This window comes from Geotrypetes seraphini, chromosome 6, assembly GCF_902459505.1.
Source record: "Geotrypetes seraphini chromosome 6, aGeoSer1.1, whole genome shotgun sequence".
NCBI classification, from domain to species: Eukaryota; Metazoa; Chordata; class Amphibia; order Gymnophiona; family Dermophiidae; genus Geotrypetes; species Geotrypetes seraphini.
In genome coordinates, this window is record NC_047089.1 from 115,930,820 (window position 1) to 115,948,372 (window position 17,553).

The 17,553-nt window shown below is 40.1% G+C and overlaps 1 protein-coding gene across 4 annotated transcripts in view; it reads right to left on the bottom strand.

The window, feature by feature from the left end:
- Nucleotides 1-17,553, bottom strand: part of TUBGCP5 (tubulin gamma complex associated protein 5) — a 1,496,334-nt gene that overhangs the window by 585,205 nt on the left and 893,576 nt on the right. The window lies entirely within an intron of this gene.

The window sequence follows — 17,553 nt, forward strand, 5'->3', positions numbered from 1 at the left end:
TTTTTAACATTTTATTGTTGTAAGATCATTTTGACTTGGTCATTTTAAAAGTAGCTCACAAGCCCAAAAAGTGTGGGTACCCCTGCTCTAGAACATCGCTCCTTAGTTTTATCAAGTGGTGCAGTGAGGGGCCAGCACTTTACATATTATCACCTCATTCTTTCTTTTTTTCCTCATGTACAGCACGGTTCTTTATTCTAAGCAGCTCTGACACTAACAATACTACAAATGCCTTATGCTACTTTCACTACCACTTGCAATCAGGTTCGGCATTTTATCATGGTTTTGGTTTTTTGTTTAGTTTTTCACCAGTATTTTCATTTATTTATTAAAGCAGCCTTTTTTAACAGTCTGATGCCCCTCACCTATCAGTGTGCATTCAATCCTCTGCCGAGACTTTTTTGGCACCTCTTTCAACGGATCAAATATCATAGCCCCACTGTCACGTGTTCACATTTATTCTGCGTACGTGTTAATCTCATCAGTGCAGAGACCTTTTTGGTAAGTCGATTTTACTCTCCCTTTTTTACTTTCGCGAGTGCTGTGGCTTTATTCTTTGGTTTTAATAGAAGCTCATTTGAAAAATAATTTAGATCTTTCCCAGGTTTCACTTTTCATCTACCCGGTCGGCTTGTCTTTGAGCTACTATCGGCTTATGTTTTCAAGATACACTCTGTATTATCAGCTGTTCATTTCCCATACGTTTACTTTTGCCCTGTTTAGGTCTATATAGTCTAGGCATACTGTTTGTAACCAGCCATCAATTTAAGTATGAATATGCCCTATTTTAGGAGGGGGGGTTAAGTTCTTTTAGCATGTTATTTCATTAATTCTGAGTTCGGTGTTACAATATATTGTTCTTGGTTTTAATTCTTTTCTATTACATGTTCGCATCGCAATTTTACTCAAAAGTATAAATAGGTATCCATATTTCCATTCAAGTTTCATCACGGTGCTCTGGTTTTGGCTCCAGTATTTATTACTTCCATCCATCAGGTCTGGCTATCCGTTACCGTCTCATCTTTTAAAGACTCACTCATGAAATGGATTACATAAATTCAATGCCTGACAACATGATGCACGACCTACTACTACTGGAGCGCTGGTCTAGGTCCTGGCAACTCAGCTTCAATGCCAAAAAATGCAAAGTCATGCACCTGGGCAGCCAAAATCCATGCAAGACTTACACCCTTAATGGTGAGATCCTAACAAGAACTGAAGCAGAACGAAACTTAGGGGTGATCGTCAGTGAGAACATGAAGACTGCCAATCAAGTGGAGCAAGCTTCATCAAAGGCAAGGAAAATCATAGGTTGCATACGCAGGAGTTTCGTCAGCCGTAAGCCTGAAGTCATTATGCCATTGTGGTGAGGCCCCACCTGGAGTACTGTGCGCAATTCTGGAGGCCGCCATTACTGTAAGGATGTGCTGAGACTTGAGTCGGTCCAGAGAATGGCCACCAGGATGGTCTCGGGACTCAAGGATCTCCCGTACGAGGAACGGCTGGATAAATTAAAGCTATACTCACTCGAGGAACGCAGAGAGAGGGGTGACATGATCGAGACATTCAAGTATCTCACGGGCCGCATCGAGGTGGAAGATATCTTCTTTTTCAAGGGTCCAGCGGCAACAAGGGGGCATCCGTGGAAAATCAGGAGCAGGAAACTGCACGGGGACACAGGAAATTCTTTTTCACTGAAAGGGTGGTTGATCGCTGGAATAGTCTTCCACTTCAGGTTATTGAGGCCAGCAGCGTGCCTGATTTTAAGGCCAAATGGGACAGACACATGGGATCTATTCACAGAGAAAGGTAGGGGAGGGTCTTTGGGGTGGGCAGACTAGATGGGCCGTGCCCCTTATCTGCCGTCTATTTCTATGTTTCTATATAATTAGCGATGATCCACACGTCTCTTCATAATGGACATGTCCGATTTTAGCATTTGAATCTTAGTACAATGGGTTTGGCCTTTTCTGGTTTCCTTTCTATAGCCTGCTTTTTATCTGGAGTCTTTTGAGTTTAGAATTACATTTTATGACATATTTTTGTGGTTATAATTGTATGACATGTTGAAATCGGTCAAGTTATCCATTCTTTTTATTATTTTTTGTCCCCTCATACAATGGCAGACTGCCCCGGGTGCCAGCCCTAGGGTGGTACACAGCTGGCTGCATCCAGAACCTTCTGAGCTGCTCTAAATGGCACCTGCACCTCAGTGCAGCTGCCGTACATATTCCGAGCAGAATCAGCAGCCGCACTGAAGTGCAGGAAGGTCCCGTGATGACTGCATTTGCCACCTCTGCCTCCGGAAGATGTAAGTGATGTCGGAAGGGGTGGACCGGCAGCTGCAGTTATTGCAGAACCTTGCCGCAACTCCCTGCGTCTGCTGGCCCACCCTCTCTAACATCACTTACTTCTTGCAAGGCAACAGAAGCAGTCATCATGGGACCTTGCTGGTTTGGAGGGAGAGAGGAGCATAGAAGGGTAGTGGAGGGAGAAAAATGGGGTCATGGTGGTATGGAAGGGTGGTGGAGGGAGAGAAAGGAGGCAGATGCTGATGGAATTGGTGTGCAGGAAAAGGAGAGAGAGACATAAGAGGGAAGGATACTGTATGGAATTGGGTTGGAGGGAAAGAAAGGTGGCAGATGCTGATGGAAGTGGGGGGAAGGGAGAGGAGAGAGTGAAATTCCAAACCATGGGGGTGTGGGAGAGGGAAGGGAAGAAGAAGAGAGAGATGCCAGACCATTGGAAGAGGGAAGGGAAGAAGATGGATGCCAGAATAATAGGGAGAGAAGGGAAGGGAAGGATGGAAGGGGAATACAAGGAGAGAAGATGTCATATAGAAGGGGCAGAGAGAGGGTAGACAGTGGATGAAAGGAAAAGTGACAAGACTATGAAGAAAGCAGAAACCAGAGAAGACAATGTAGAAAAAAATTATATTTATTTATTTATTTGTTTTAGGGGAGATGCATTGCTGTTTCTGTGGTGTATGCAGAGTCCAGCTTCTTGGTGGTTCAATTTAACCTTTGTCTATGTTTTTATATTTTATCTCCCCCTTTTACAAAACTGTAGAGCATTTTTTAGCACCGGCCATGGTGGTAATTGCTCAGAATTCTATGAGAGTCTGAACCGTTACCACCATGGCTAAAAACCACATTACAGTTTTGTAAAAGGGAGAGGGGTTAGTTTGTGATTACATATTTCATACTAGGTGAAGGTGTTTTCTGTGTTCTGTGTGTTCAAAAGACATGGTTTTCAGTTAGGATTGACTGTGTAGGGTTGATCTGTACTAGTATGGCTTCTTAGTTTGACAATGGGTGTATTGATGTACTGCTCACTCGAGTATGTAAGATGTTGCATTTTCCTAGGTACACTCTTATGTGATGTGTGGATTATTACTAAAAATCATGTTTTTCATACAGAAGAGGGGATGTCAAAAAATGATGGGCCTCGGGTGTCACATATGCTAGATACACCACTGCCTTCATAGTTTATATCTAATCCACAAGCCTGCTTTTAGGACCAACAGGGTATGTAATCCTCTGATTCATGACAATTTCACTTCTCATGTTATCTTATCCATTCTTTTTATTATACAACTGCCCAGATAAGCATCATTCTTTGACATGATTGGACCTTGAAAACTAATGGCAACAGTGTTCTCCCCAGAAATTTTTTCCAGCCATAAAAAACATTTGCTGCATTTAGTGTGCCACAAGAAACATTTGCTCCGTTTAGTGTGCCGGAGTTAAAAAAGCTTGAGAGACACTGCTCTATACCATTTGAAAGAGGGCAAATATCTAATTATTCACTTTTAGAATTGGATACTTCTTAAATTTAATAAAAATATTATCGAACAAGTGTCAAACCTTAGAAAGGCAGTCATATTGAGCATTGGAAAATAACTAATAATAATTAACTAATATAAATAGTACACATTTGGGGCTCCTTTTACTAAGCTGCGATAGCGGTTTTACCGTGCGCTTAGCTTGCGCAGAATTGGCGCACGTGCTAGACGCTAACGCCAGCATTGAGCTGGCATTAGTTCTAGCCATGTAGCACAGCAATTCTGCACATGCTAAAAACGCTATTTAAGCTTAGTAAGAGGAGCCCTTAATTTTCCCCACCACCAAATTTCCACGTCCCGCCCCAACCAGCTACTTTTCATGCCACCCAGCTGGGAAAAATTTCTGGAGAGAACACTGTTACCATTGTTCTGGAATGTTGCCTGTCTCACTGCTGTAACCTCCTTTCCTTCATCTGTACACGATTGTGAGGTGGAGAGGACAATCGGTGTCCAGTGCTGGAGGAGGTGAAAGCTGAAGGCGGTTGCGGACATGACCACCGGACATTTAGGCCTAGATTCTGTAAACTGCGCCTAACTTTAGACGTGGTTTAGACGTCCGATTTAAGTGGATAATGAGCTATTTAAGGGTCTTAACAAGCGTTAATTGGGACTTAGACGGAGGTAGGCATCAGATAGGCGTTCTAAGAATGTAGACGCGGGATAGACGCGAGTCTAGGTAAAACTCACGTCTAAGTTTGTACACATGGGCATAACATGGGTGTGCTTAAGGATAGGCATTACATAGACGCTACTTAAGCGGCAGACGGCATCTAAAATATAGGCGAAGGAAAAGCTGGTCTAAGTTTAGTTTTTGCTTCATTTCAATGCAGTTTCAGCTTTCGTAGCGGGAGACTTCCTATAGACGCAAGTTAGGCGTGCTTTCTGCTTCCGCAACTATATTTCCTAAAGTGAATTTGAATATGTTTTTTTTTCTTCTTTCTCCCTCCTAATAGATTTAATAAGCCACCATATCAATAGAGCACATCAATATAAACATATTGCATGCAAAACATAGTACTTTTCTGTCCAAACAGTAATATGATTTATTCATTACACCACCTTTGGCTTTCCTGCTTAAAAAGAACCCCCTTTTTTCTCAACAAACAGTGCTGCAATCAGCTCTTTCTTGAGAGCAAAGAAAGAACATGAAAAACATATCATTATTGCACACATTACTTCATTTCTCAGCGCTTAAAAAGAGAAAAACCAGATGCAGACCTTAACATGCATTTTCCCTCATTCCAAAATGGAGCTCTTCAGCTTCAGAAAGCTGACCTCATAGTAAGATCATCAAGCTGCACCTTCAAGGTAGGATGCCACAATTATAAGATGCGCTGGGTTTTGAACTCACAACTTCTGTATGATAGCACAGAACTTTAACCCATAGAGCTACATTAGCTTCTACTCAGGTAGATCTCACTGCCCTTTCATATCATAGTTGACTGACCTGCCTATGTATCGTCTGATTAGCTATCATATCACAATCACAACAAAGAAAGCATTTGTGGCTCATCAGGTTAATGCGACTTGTTTATTTTCTCAAGTACCCCAGTTCAAATCCCACCTTCACTCATTTTAACAGCTTCCTATTAGCTGTCATAAAAGGGTCTAGATGGTGGACGTTGCTGTTTTTATCAGCACATTTCCCTTTCCAGGCAAACTTATTTTCTCCTTCCCATGGCTAGGAAATCCTAAGTGTCATGGGAGGAAACTTCTCTTCTGACAGAAAGATGCCATTTGTAGCTTACCAGGTTAATGCACCTTATTCATCTTCTGAAGTTCCCTGGTTCAAATCCCACACTCACCTTCACTTATTTTAACAGCATCCTAACAGCTCTCATAAGTGGTGGACTTTGCTGTTTTTTATTAGCATTCTGCAGTTTGCAGGCACAGGTGCATCAGATACATACATCTTCTCTCTGCTACAAGCCATTGTGGTAGGAATGGATTTCCTTCTATGCAATATCTGCACAGGGCAACAGATAGAAGAGTTTACTAAAACTTCAGAGGGCTTGGACAGGTATTGAAGGAAGGTACATGTTTTTGAGATATACCCTAGAGACATTCCTGTTGGTATATTCAGCTTGGCTGGTTGTGGTTTCATGCTTGAGGAGTGTGTATTGGGGTGGGGGAGGGGGTTTAGGATGAGAGAGAACAGGCTGCTTTAGACATCTGAGAATTGTTGCAGATCATTTTAAACATCAACTCAAATATGTTTAAGCAAAGGAATAGCCAAAGAGTTTGAAGGTTTTCTGGTAGAAAAATGAATATCAAATATTTGCTAACCGCACTCAAGAATTGAACCCCTGACCTCTGGAAGATAAAAGCAGCACCTTAAGGCATAGAGCTATAGAGGGAACTTTGTTTAGAATTTGGTAACAGACTAAGCAGAAGACAAATGGCTTCTAGTAAAAGCTTTGAGAAGTGAAAGAATTGATTAAAAGTCAGTACAGGTATGTTTGCCCAAACCACACCTAAAGCACGCCCAATCAGATTTGAAAGTTTTCTGGCGGTAAGTCCAAACGGTGCCTATGATGTCAGACGCTACTTAGGCATCCTTAGTATAAGAAGGTCCATCAGAGCAGTGTTTTCTCTTTTATGACTCCTATTCTGTGTTATTACTTATGCTGATTTCTGAGACCTTACCTTTCTTAATTATCTTTTTACCTTTTCTTTCCTATATCTGCCACAACTCTCCATTTCATAGACTATTAGCAGCTATAGTAATTTGCAATTTTGATGTTTGTCTAACCTTTTTCATCTTTCCAGGAACAAATCTAGGTGAGAATGATATATTGCTAGTTACTTAGCTGTCTTTATTAGACAAAAGCTCGGGCAGAACTGATTTGTTCTTTTGGACTCCCATTCTGCTTATGGTGATTCCATGTCAAGTGATCAAGGGCTCCCTGCATGACCATCACGGATTTTGATAAAACTTTATGCACAAAGTCCCACATGTATCAAATGAACTTTGGTAAAGTTTTAGTTTCGCCTGTGGAATATTCGTGGAGATATAGCCATTTGTTTGACCCCATACTGCAATGACATACAGTACGACAGTGACATTCTGACAACTTTGAGACACAATATCTCACGAGCTATGTTTCCAAAAAAACAGAAACTTAGCTACCCTGCACAACTTTTGGAGCTCTATTCAGTGCTACCAATAATAATTTTTTGTCGAGCACTGAGTGAATGGCTGAATTACAGTAAACTTGGCCGAAAAAATTAGTGCTCCAAAAAAAGTCAAAGTTTGACATTACTTAGCTCCCACAATAATTGAGTAATAAATGCGAAATTTGGCGCATACTGTCTCAGTACAACGTTGTTTTCAAAAGTACAATTTCAACCTCCAAGCTCTTTCCATTAGTTTACAAATTAAGTGTAAAGTTGCTAATTTGTGTAAAAAGGCCAAAAATAGGGTATTTTCAGCCTGCTTTTACAGAAAAATACCTTTCAGAAACTCTTTCAAATCAGTCTCATTAGAAAGAGCATATTTCAAACCCCCTAGAAAGTGGGCTTCATTTTTCAACGCAGGTTAACAATGCCCGAAAAAGGGGGACAAAGTTGGGAGATGTCACCATGGCAACGGCCTACGTTTCAACTTACAATTATGTCACTTTTCACACTGTTTTTCCCTGTTTATTTTTACTCAAGCTTTGGGTACAATTATAGTGTTCTTAATTAATGATTATTCCTAACTAGAAATTGAGGTGATAATTTTGTTGCATGCAGATCACAAATTACAACTTGTTTTCTTTTTCAGATCCACATTATTATTAATTCAGTTTAAAATGGATGCCAACGAATCAACTAATAATAATCCTTTTCTGCCAGACTGTGCCATTGGGCAAAAATTGTTGTCAAAGTGTCATGACGGCCCATTTTATTCTAAAAAATGTGGGCTCATTTTTTTACATAATTTGTCAACCGATGAAAAATTGCTTATCACTCAGCGCTCTGAAGTTGAACTGATGGATAAAGACCAAATCTGCCTCCACCACAAAGCAAAGTATCTCGACAAATACGAATTAAAGCAAACATCGTGTTGTAATCCATTTGAAAAGAAAAATCACATTGTTCAAAGTGGATTGTTAAAAGTCGATCTTGCCATTTCTAATGATTTTAGAAAAGTGGCAAAAATATCAAGCCAGGTCAGAAACTTTGCAGTAGGTGCAAAGCCCAATACGTTTCAATGAGTGAAGCTACTGCAGCATCTTCATCTTCAGACGATTTTGATATCAGCATCTCCGATGCAGTTGATCAAAGCTTGACTGCTTTAGGAACCTCTCCATTGAAAATTTGAAGGTTAGCTAGTAGAGATAAAACCGGCTATGTGATACGAAAAATTGAACGTGTGCAGAATGTGATAGCCAAGAAGATTACATCTGCTGCTGGAGTTTCAGCTGAAGAAGTTGGGCCGTCTCGTCAGTCTGTAGAATGCAAGTTATGTGAAGATTACACTGACCTCATTGAAGAAATGAAAACGAAAATTGCAATATCCAACAGGTCAATGAAAGTTCAATTATTGACGATGGCCCCAAAAAGTTGGTCAATAAAGGAAACAGCAATGAAGTTTGGCGTTTCAGAGCGCATGGTCAGAACAGCCCAAAAAGTAAAGACAGAGAAAGGCATTTGTTCTATACCTGATGCAAAAATTGGCAAGTCCCTTCCAAAAGAAATTGCAAATAGAGTTCAAGATTTTTACGAAGACGATGAATTCAGCAGAATATGTCCTGGCAAAAAAGATTGCATTTCAGTCCGCCTCAATGGTTTAAAAGTACAAAAGCAAAAGCGGCTGCTGTTGTGTAATTTAAAAGAGCTGTACGTGGCGTACTGTAACAAATACGGAACTGAAATTGGTTTTTCCAAATTCTGTGAGCTCAGGCCAAAGTGGTGTGTAACCGTTGGTGCATCAGGTGCACACTCCGTGTGTGTCTGCACGATACATCAAAATGTAAAGCTCATGCTACAAGGCGCCAATGTCAAAGAGAACTACTAAGTTCTTATGGAAAAAACTGTGTGCGACCTAAATGTCAAGGACTGTATGCTACAATGATGTCAAAACTGCCCTGGTGAAGAAGCACTAACAGCATACCTGGAAGAAATATTCAAGGATTTAGATCCAGAAGAATCAATAGAATTTAAGCAATGGGTTCATGCTGACCGTGAAACATTAGAAACAAGCGTACTAACCATGGACAACTTTATTGAAAGACTTGCAAGCAAGATTTGGAAGTTGACAAGCCACCATTTCATTTCAAAACATCAAAGTGAATATTTGAAGATGTTGAAGACAGGCTTAAAAGAAACGGAAATGATCATTTTGATGGATTTCGCTGAAAATTACTCATTTGTTGTACAGGATGCTGCCCAAGGCTTTCACTGGGAAAATTCACAAGCTACGGTACATCCTTTTGTTGCATATTACCTCAATGAAGTGGGCACATTGCAAGCTGTAAACTGTTGCATTATTTCTGATCATATGCAACATGATACGATATCTGTACACGTGTTTATTCAAAAGTTGATCGAATTTTTGGTAACTCAAACAAACATTACCAAAATATACTACTTCAGTGACGGCTCAGCTGCACAATATAAAAACTACAAGAACTTTGTGAATTTGTGCAATCACAGAAATGATTTCAACTTTGAGGCTGAATGGAATTTTTTTGGAACTAGCCACGGAAAATCACCCTGCGATGGAGTTGGTGGAACAACTAAACGACTGGCTGCCCGGGCTAGCCTCCAAAGACCATCAACGGATCAAATATTGACGCCAAAGGATCTATTTAACTTTTGTGACCAAAATATACACGGAGTTAAATACATTTATGTTCCAAAAGAAGAAATTGAAGAAAGCAAAAAGTTTCAAGAAGAAAGATGGCATGAAAGCAGCACAGTAGCCGGTACCAGAGAGCACCACCAATTTGTACCAGTCGACTCAAACTCGGTTCGTGTCAGCAAAGTTTCAAATGACACAATAAATTTTGTTGCCAAAATTTCTGATACTGCCATTCCAAATTTGAAAGTGTCCGAAATCTTTCCTGGTTGCTACGTTGCCTGTACTTACGATAATCAATGGTGGATAGGCAACGTTGTTGAAGTCTCAATTGAACAAAATGATGCATTGATAAAATTTATGCATCCTCACGGTCCAGCTCATTCGTTTTATTGGCCAGAAAGGCAAGACGTTTGTTGGGTTCCAGAGCAACACCTCATCTGCATGCTTTGTGCCCCTTCAGTTACATCATCCGGCCGCCAATATCAATTTCCAGAAACTGCATTGAAGAAAGTGGCTCAAAAATTTAACAGAATGTTATAAAGATTGCTGGCAGTTAAAATCAAAGTGGACTTCACTTCGGCTTGGGAACCATATAAGATACCCAATTTAGGCTTGGGAACCTAGGATAAGACACCCTAATCATTGGCTTTGGAACCAGAAAGATACCAACAAAAGGCTTTGGAACCTTGACAAAGAAACCAAATGCGAGGCTTGGGAATCTGGACGAAGTGGCCCACCCGTGGCTGGTATTGCACAGCTATCGGGCGTGACCCCTATGGTGATGGGGTTGCCAGTTCAAACTCTTGAACTGGTAGTGACAATGTCACCATGGACCAACGCAATAGAGTAGTAGTAATACTACGTCAATACAAAACTGTAACTTAAAAAATGACAGAACTATGTTGAAATAGAGGTTGTTGCCGTGGCAACGTCTCCCAACTTTGTCCCCCTTTTTCAGCCATTGTTAACCTGCGTTGAAAAATGAAGTCCACTTTTCTAGGGGGTTTGAAATATGCTCTTTCTAATGAGACTGATTTTAAAGAGTTTCTAAAAGGTATTTTTCTGTAAAAGCAGGCTGAAAATACCCTATTTTTGGCCTTTTTACACAAATTAGCAACTTTACACTTAATTTGTAAACTAATGGAAAGAGCTTGGAGGTTGAAATTGTACATTTGAAAACAACGTTGTACTGAGACAGTATGCGCCAAATTTCGCATTTATTACTCAATTATTGTGGGAGCTAAGTAATGTCAAACTTTGACTTTTTTTGGAGCACTAATTTTTTCGGCCAAGTTTACTGTAATTCAGCCATTCACTCAGTGCTCGACAAAAAATTATTATTGGTAGCACTGAATAGAGCTCCAAAAGTTGTGCAGGGTAGCTAAGTTTCTGTTTTTTTGGAAACATAGCTCGTGAGATATTGTGTCTCAAAGTTGTCAGAATGTCATTGTCGTACTGTATTTCATTGTGGTATGGGGTCAAACAAATGGCTATATCTCCACAAATATTCCACATGCGAAACTAAAACTTTACCAAAGTTCTTTTGAGACATGGTGGACTCTGCATATGAAGTTTCATCAAAATCCGTGATGGTCATGCAGGGCACTTTCCAAGAATCTGATCACTTGACATGGAATGACCCTCCATTAACTTTTTCTTCACCTGAAATCTGCCACAATTCTCTCCATTCCACAGGGTCATTAGCAGGTCTGAGAATGTGATAATAAAATTTGGTTCCAGGAGTCTTGGATGAAAAAAAACCCATGCTGTTTTATAGCAAAAAGGATATGCTGTTTTACAGCAAAAAGGATATGTGGAACCCATAGCAGAGCTTTTCGTCATAGAGCTAAAGATAAATCTTTTAAGAGTCCTAATTGTTAGATATCCTTATAAAAAAGGAACAGTGTGTTTTTTTGCTTCTGTTCATTCTAGCTTTTATTTTGAGACTGTGGTATGACATATTCTCCCAAGGCTTCTGTTTATTTTTGTCTTAACTTTTTCCCCCTTTATCTCCTGATTTCAGGCCAGAGCAGGTCTGTTCAAACTGGGTTCAGCACAGCTTGCACCTGGACAAAGCTCAAATCCCAAAACAGAAAGAATAGGTGAGAATGATGTACTGCAACCTCTCTTTGCCCTTGTGATGAATTATCTACATTTTCAGAATACTAACATGTTTCACACTTTTTTTTTCCTTCAGAAGGGTGTACTTATAGTAGATTTTCAGAGAAAACAGTCAATAGGATAACATGCACGTGCTAAGTTTTACCACACGCTCAAGCTGCACCGTTTAGGCGCCATAACTGTGTGCTAAAGGTTAACGCCTGCCTTCTCCTACCAGGAGCAGATTCTGGGACCTTACCAATTCTACCACAATAACAACTTGAGCCTACGACTGCCTTATTCTGCATACCTGTCATCCATCTCATCAAACTGCAGTTGCCTGATATTACACTTGCATGCTGCTTTCCTGGACTGTGCAATAAAAATCTTATACCATTTTTCACCTTGTGCTTATTTATATTGCGTAGCAGCCAGGTATTAGTGTTTCCTTAATAAACACCACTTCAGCTACTTGGTCACATTGACCTTTGTCTTATCTAGTGTTCCATGAGGCCCAGGCTGCAAAGGTGGTGGTGGTGGTGGGGGGGGGGGGGTAGCTGGTATGTCTCCTGCCTCACAACCTGCAACCAGCATAATATTTGAGAACATGAGATTAGATGAGAGGTGGAAAGGATGAACTAGGTGCCTTAACTTGGGTGGCTTCTTTCAGTCAGTTTCCTACCCTGACAGCTTGAGATATGCTGAATTGCAGCCAATTTGGCATGCTTCGGGTGCTCTGTTACGGAGCTGCAAGCACGCCGATGCTATAGCCCAAAGGACGCCTAAACAGCACAGTGTAATCCAATTAGAATTGCTATGATTTTATGGCTGATTCTGTAGCACAGCGGTTAGAATGAAGATTGGGGTGTGAGCCTGGTCTGGGTTTGACTCCCTCATGTCTTTCAGCTGACAAAATACTCATTTTAATAAAAATTACAAGCTGCACACCAATCACATCTAATTTTCATCTCAAACAGCACAACATTAGCAATACTAGAAACAATCTATTCCAAAAGTTCAGTTTGCATTTAATAAAAACAGCAGTATTTGAATCCATGTCACATTTATTGAATCCGACTTGAGATTCTGGCTGTTGGGAAAATGAAAGTAATGCTTTAAGACATTGAACTACCAGTCTTTTCCTAGGCTAACTGTGAGATGATAGCTAAGCAGATTTTACCTTAGCAGATCACTAAGTGAAATATGACAGGGGAGTCAGAGCAACTGGAGTAGAAGATGTTGTAGCTCAATGAGTAAAAGCGCTGTACTGATCTTCCAGAGGTTGTGAGTTCAACTCCCGGCCTGTCTTTTACTTGTAGCATTCTACTTTGTTGATGCACATTGTTGATGTCACAATGAGGTCATCATTGTGCAGCAGCATACCTTCATTTCCAATGAACTAGAAGCCACATTCAGGTCTGTTCTGTGTTTTATTCTGTTTTTAAGCTTGGCCAATTGAAGTTATGGGCTTTCTGTTTGCTTTGAGGAATGAGCTGATTGTAGCAATGTTTCATGACAAGAAAGTGTTATATAGAGCAAGGAATCGCTTCTAAAAACCTCTCTCAAATAACGTCTGTGGGATGCCCAGAGAAAGTTCATTGGATGACCTAAATAGTATGTATCCTGCTAAAGCCTTTCTGGAGCTTAAACCACATCTATCTGAAGCCTATATGGAGCTCAAAGTCCTATCTTTTACACTTCTCATAGGAGCTTATATTGCTATACAAGTTTCTGTGTAGCACAGGAGTGAAGCTTCCCCCCTTCCATGCTGATGTTCCCAGATCAACTCCCACTGAAACTAATAAATTATAAATATCCTTTTAAACATGGTATACTGTGTTTTTATTATCCTTTTAATGATGGTATACTTTGGGTTAATTGTCTTAAAGCTTACAGTCCTGAAATAATGATCAGTAAAATCAGTAAAAAACCACCTTTTTATATATAACTGTGGGGACATCTATATGAGGTTTTAGGAACCCGCGTCTAATACACGCAGAACAGACATCTATACGATGCCTAAGTAGCGCCTGATTGCCACTTGCACTAAACCACGCCTAAAGTTAGGCGCACCTTACAGAATCTAGGCCTTAAGGCACAAGTTTTCCAGGCACAAGTTGGATATTAATTCTACCCCCTACAAAAAAGCCTAGAGGACTACACCAAAATCTTGTCTCTTGCAGTTGATACTTTAGATTAGAATCTAAATCACAATTCTGCATGAGGTAAAACTCTTTTTTATAAATCTTTCCTTAATTGCTTCTGATAATTTCAGCTATACACAGCTGAAAGCAGTACAACAAGCAGAAAGTTAAGTTTAGATAGTTTTCACTTTCTGCATGCTACACTGCTTTCAGCTGTGTATAGCTGAAATTATCAGAAGCAATTAAGGAAAGATTTATAAACTAATGAGTTTTACCTCTTGCAAAGCTGTCATTTCTTTAATAAGACATTAACTATTTTTTCTGTGCCATCCAAGTACCTACAAATCCAAAATGTGGCCCTGCAAAGGGTTTGAGTTTGAGACCGCTGATCCTGACCAAGGATTCCTTACTATAATCCATTTCATCTAGACCAGGGGTGGGCAACTCCGGTCCTCGAGGGCTGGAATCCAGTCAGGTTTTCAGGATTTCCCCAATGAATATGCACTGAAAGCAATGCATGCAAATAGATCTCATACATATTCATTGAGGAAATCCTGAAAACCCGAATGGATTCCAGCCCTCGAGGACCAGAGTTACCCACCCCTGATCTAGACCAAGGATTCTTTACTATAATGAATTGATCTCTTTTGAATTTCTTAAACTTTATCTTTTTAGATTCTTTATTAAAACTAAAGTTTTATTATAATCTTCCGCGGTAATGCCACCCCGCTGATGGCAGCCTAGACGATCAGCTCCCAATCCCTGAAGCTTAATTTGTACAGCTATATCAGCAAATACCCTGATATTTCAGACCAATTCAAAAACCTTCCTAAGGAAAATATCAATCTCACAAACAAAAAATCCAAAAGAATATTGTTAATTTCACTGGGGATACACCAGAATCAGTGTGTAACACAATCACATTAAATTTTTATATAATATATGTGTATCCTCAGTGTGTATTGATAAGCTATTAGAACACTAAGCCCTGGAACGGCAATGCAAAACTGCTTTCAATGCTTGCAAATCCCAAAGATTTAATAAATACCTCGACACACACTGATGATGGAGCAAAAGTAGAAGTCTTTGCAGATATTTCTGCTATCACGTTGCGTAAAAGGTGTGAAATGCAATTCATAACAAAAACCGTCACATCCCACAATATCAAGTATTGTTAGGCCTTCCCATTAGGTTTGCTATTTATTCTGGATAAGGTATGCTGTCCTGGACGTGGCGGAGATGAGAGCATCCCAAGGAGAGGAACGATCAAAGCTTGAGATCCCAAAAATTACTGGATCCTTGACCACTAGGAGGCGTAAAATAGTGGCAGTTGGCGAGTCCTTCTAAGGTGTACAGAAGCGTCCATCTGCAGACCAGACATGATGTCACGCGAGGTATGATATCTACCTGGTGCCAAAATCCAAGATGCTATGGAGAGCTTGCCGAGATTCATCAAGCCTGATGACTACTATCCGATACTGCTCATCCACATTGGCACTAATGATACTGCTAGGTACCCCTGCGAACATGTCAAAAGTGACTTTGTGGCTCTGGGAGAGAAGGTGAAGCAGTCAGGTGTGCAGGTGGTATTCTCGTCCATCCTCCCTATCAAGGGTAAAGGTCAGGGCAGAGAAGTTCGCATCCTTGAGATGAATGCATGGCTACGTGCATGGTGTCGTTGAGAGCGTTTTGGCTTCCTGGACCATGGGATGATTTTCCAAGGGCTGCTGAATAGGGATGGTGTGCATCTATCAAAGAAGGGAAGAAGTGTCTTTGCCAGCAGGCTGGCTAATCTACTGAAGAGGGCTTTAAACTAGAAGTGATGGGGCAGGGTGATCAAAGCACCTGGGTGAGTATAAGCCCTCAGGTAAGTAAATCACTGAATACCTCTACACGGATGGGAAAAGGAAGCAATGCCTGGAAAGCAATATATACTAATGCTCGAAGTATGGGAAAGAAGATTCTGGATCTAGAAGATGTGATGGAAGAAGAGGGGTTGGATATTGTGGCGATCACGGAGACATGGTTCACGGAGAACCATGACTGGGATGTAGTTATACTAGGCTATAATCTGTTCAAGAAAGACAGGGTAGGAAGAAAAAGAGGGGGAGTAGAATTATATGTTAAAGATCATATTAAAGCCACAACAACTACAGGATCTGCAGGGCAAGGAAAAGGCACTGTGGATCAATTTGGAAAGAGGGAATGGTGAATATATTTACATTAGTGTGATATACAAGCCTCCTTCATAGAAGGAAGAAGTAGATAGAGAATAAATAGTAGACATTCAGAATATATCTTAAAAATAGGTGATTTTAACGTGCCAGATGTTGATTGGGGTATTCCCTATTGTGGGTCTTCTAGAAATAGGGAGATTCTGGATTCTCTACAAGGAGAACTGTTCCAGCAGTTGACAATGGAACCCACGTGGGATGGAGGTCATACTGGACTTAGTGCTTACAAACGGGGAAAGTATTTCTGTTGTTACAGTGGGTGATCATCTGGCATCCAGTGATCACTGCATAGTACGGTTTAATATTAAGATGGGTATAGAGAGTGCTCACTCAAAAGCAAAGGTTCTAGACTTTAAAATTTAAACTCACTTTGTTCTGATGGGGGTTTACTTCAAGGAATTGTTGTCTGGGTGGGAATGTCTGGAAGGAGTAGAAATGCGGTGGGCAAAACTGAAAAGAGCAATTGTAAGGGCAACAAACCTTTTTGTGAGGCAAGTAAGTAAAAGTAAGAGGAAAATAAGGCCACTTTGATTCTCAAAAGTAGTAGCTGAGAAGGTAAGGAATAAGAGTTTAGCTTTCATAAACTACAAAAGATTGCAGAAAGAGGAAGAGGAAGACGCAAAAATATCTGGCTTGACACAAATAGATTAGCCCTTAACATTGAAAAAACAAACATTATGCTCTTTCCTTGGAAAGACAGTCTTAAACTTTCTTCCCCAATTACCATTAAGGGCATTTCCTTGAATTTAGTTCATAAAATCAGGATCTTGGGAATAATTTTTGATGATAAATTATCTTATCACAACCATATTAGTCATGTAGTCAAAACCACTTTTTATAGGTTACGTCAAATTCGTTCTATATCTAAATTCTTATGTTCAAAATCTCTAAATATTCTAGTTCACTCACTAGTCATTTCTAAAATTGACTACTGTAATGCTCTGTTTAAAGGGTTTTCTCAAAAGGAAATTAGACGTCTGCAAATTATTCAGAATGCCTCAATTAAACTCATTACGAAAGCCAAAAAATTCGATCACGTCTCTCCCTTACTTGAGAAAGCTCATTGGCTTTCTGTCACTCACCGCATTATGTATAAATTATGCCTTCTCACTTTTAAATCTCTGGCATCTAAAACCCCAGGCTTTATTTATAGGGTTTTAATTCCGTACACATCGCCTAGACTCCTGAGGTCAAGTGACCAAAATTTGTTGGTCATTCCCTCTCTTAAAGTAATTAATACAAGGCGGCAGACTATTTTTTCTGTCATGGCTCCTCAATCTTGGAATTCTCTTCCAATTCACCTAAGAGATGAAAAGAATCTTGGAATATTTAAGAGTAAATTAAAGAGTCTTCTTTTTCAAGATGCATTCAATGTTTAATTGAACTGCTTTTGGCTCTGAAACTTTTTTTCTTTTACTACTTCTATCATTTTTTATTCCCCAT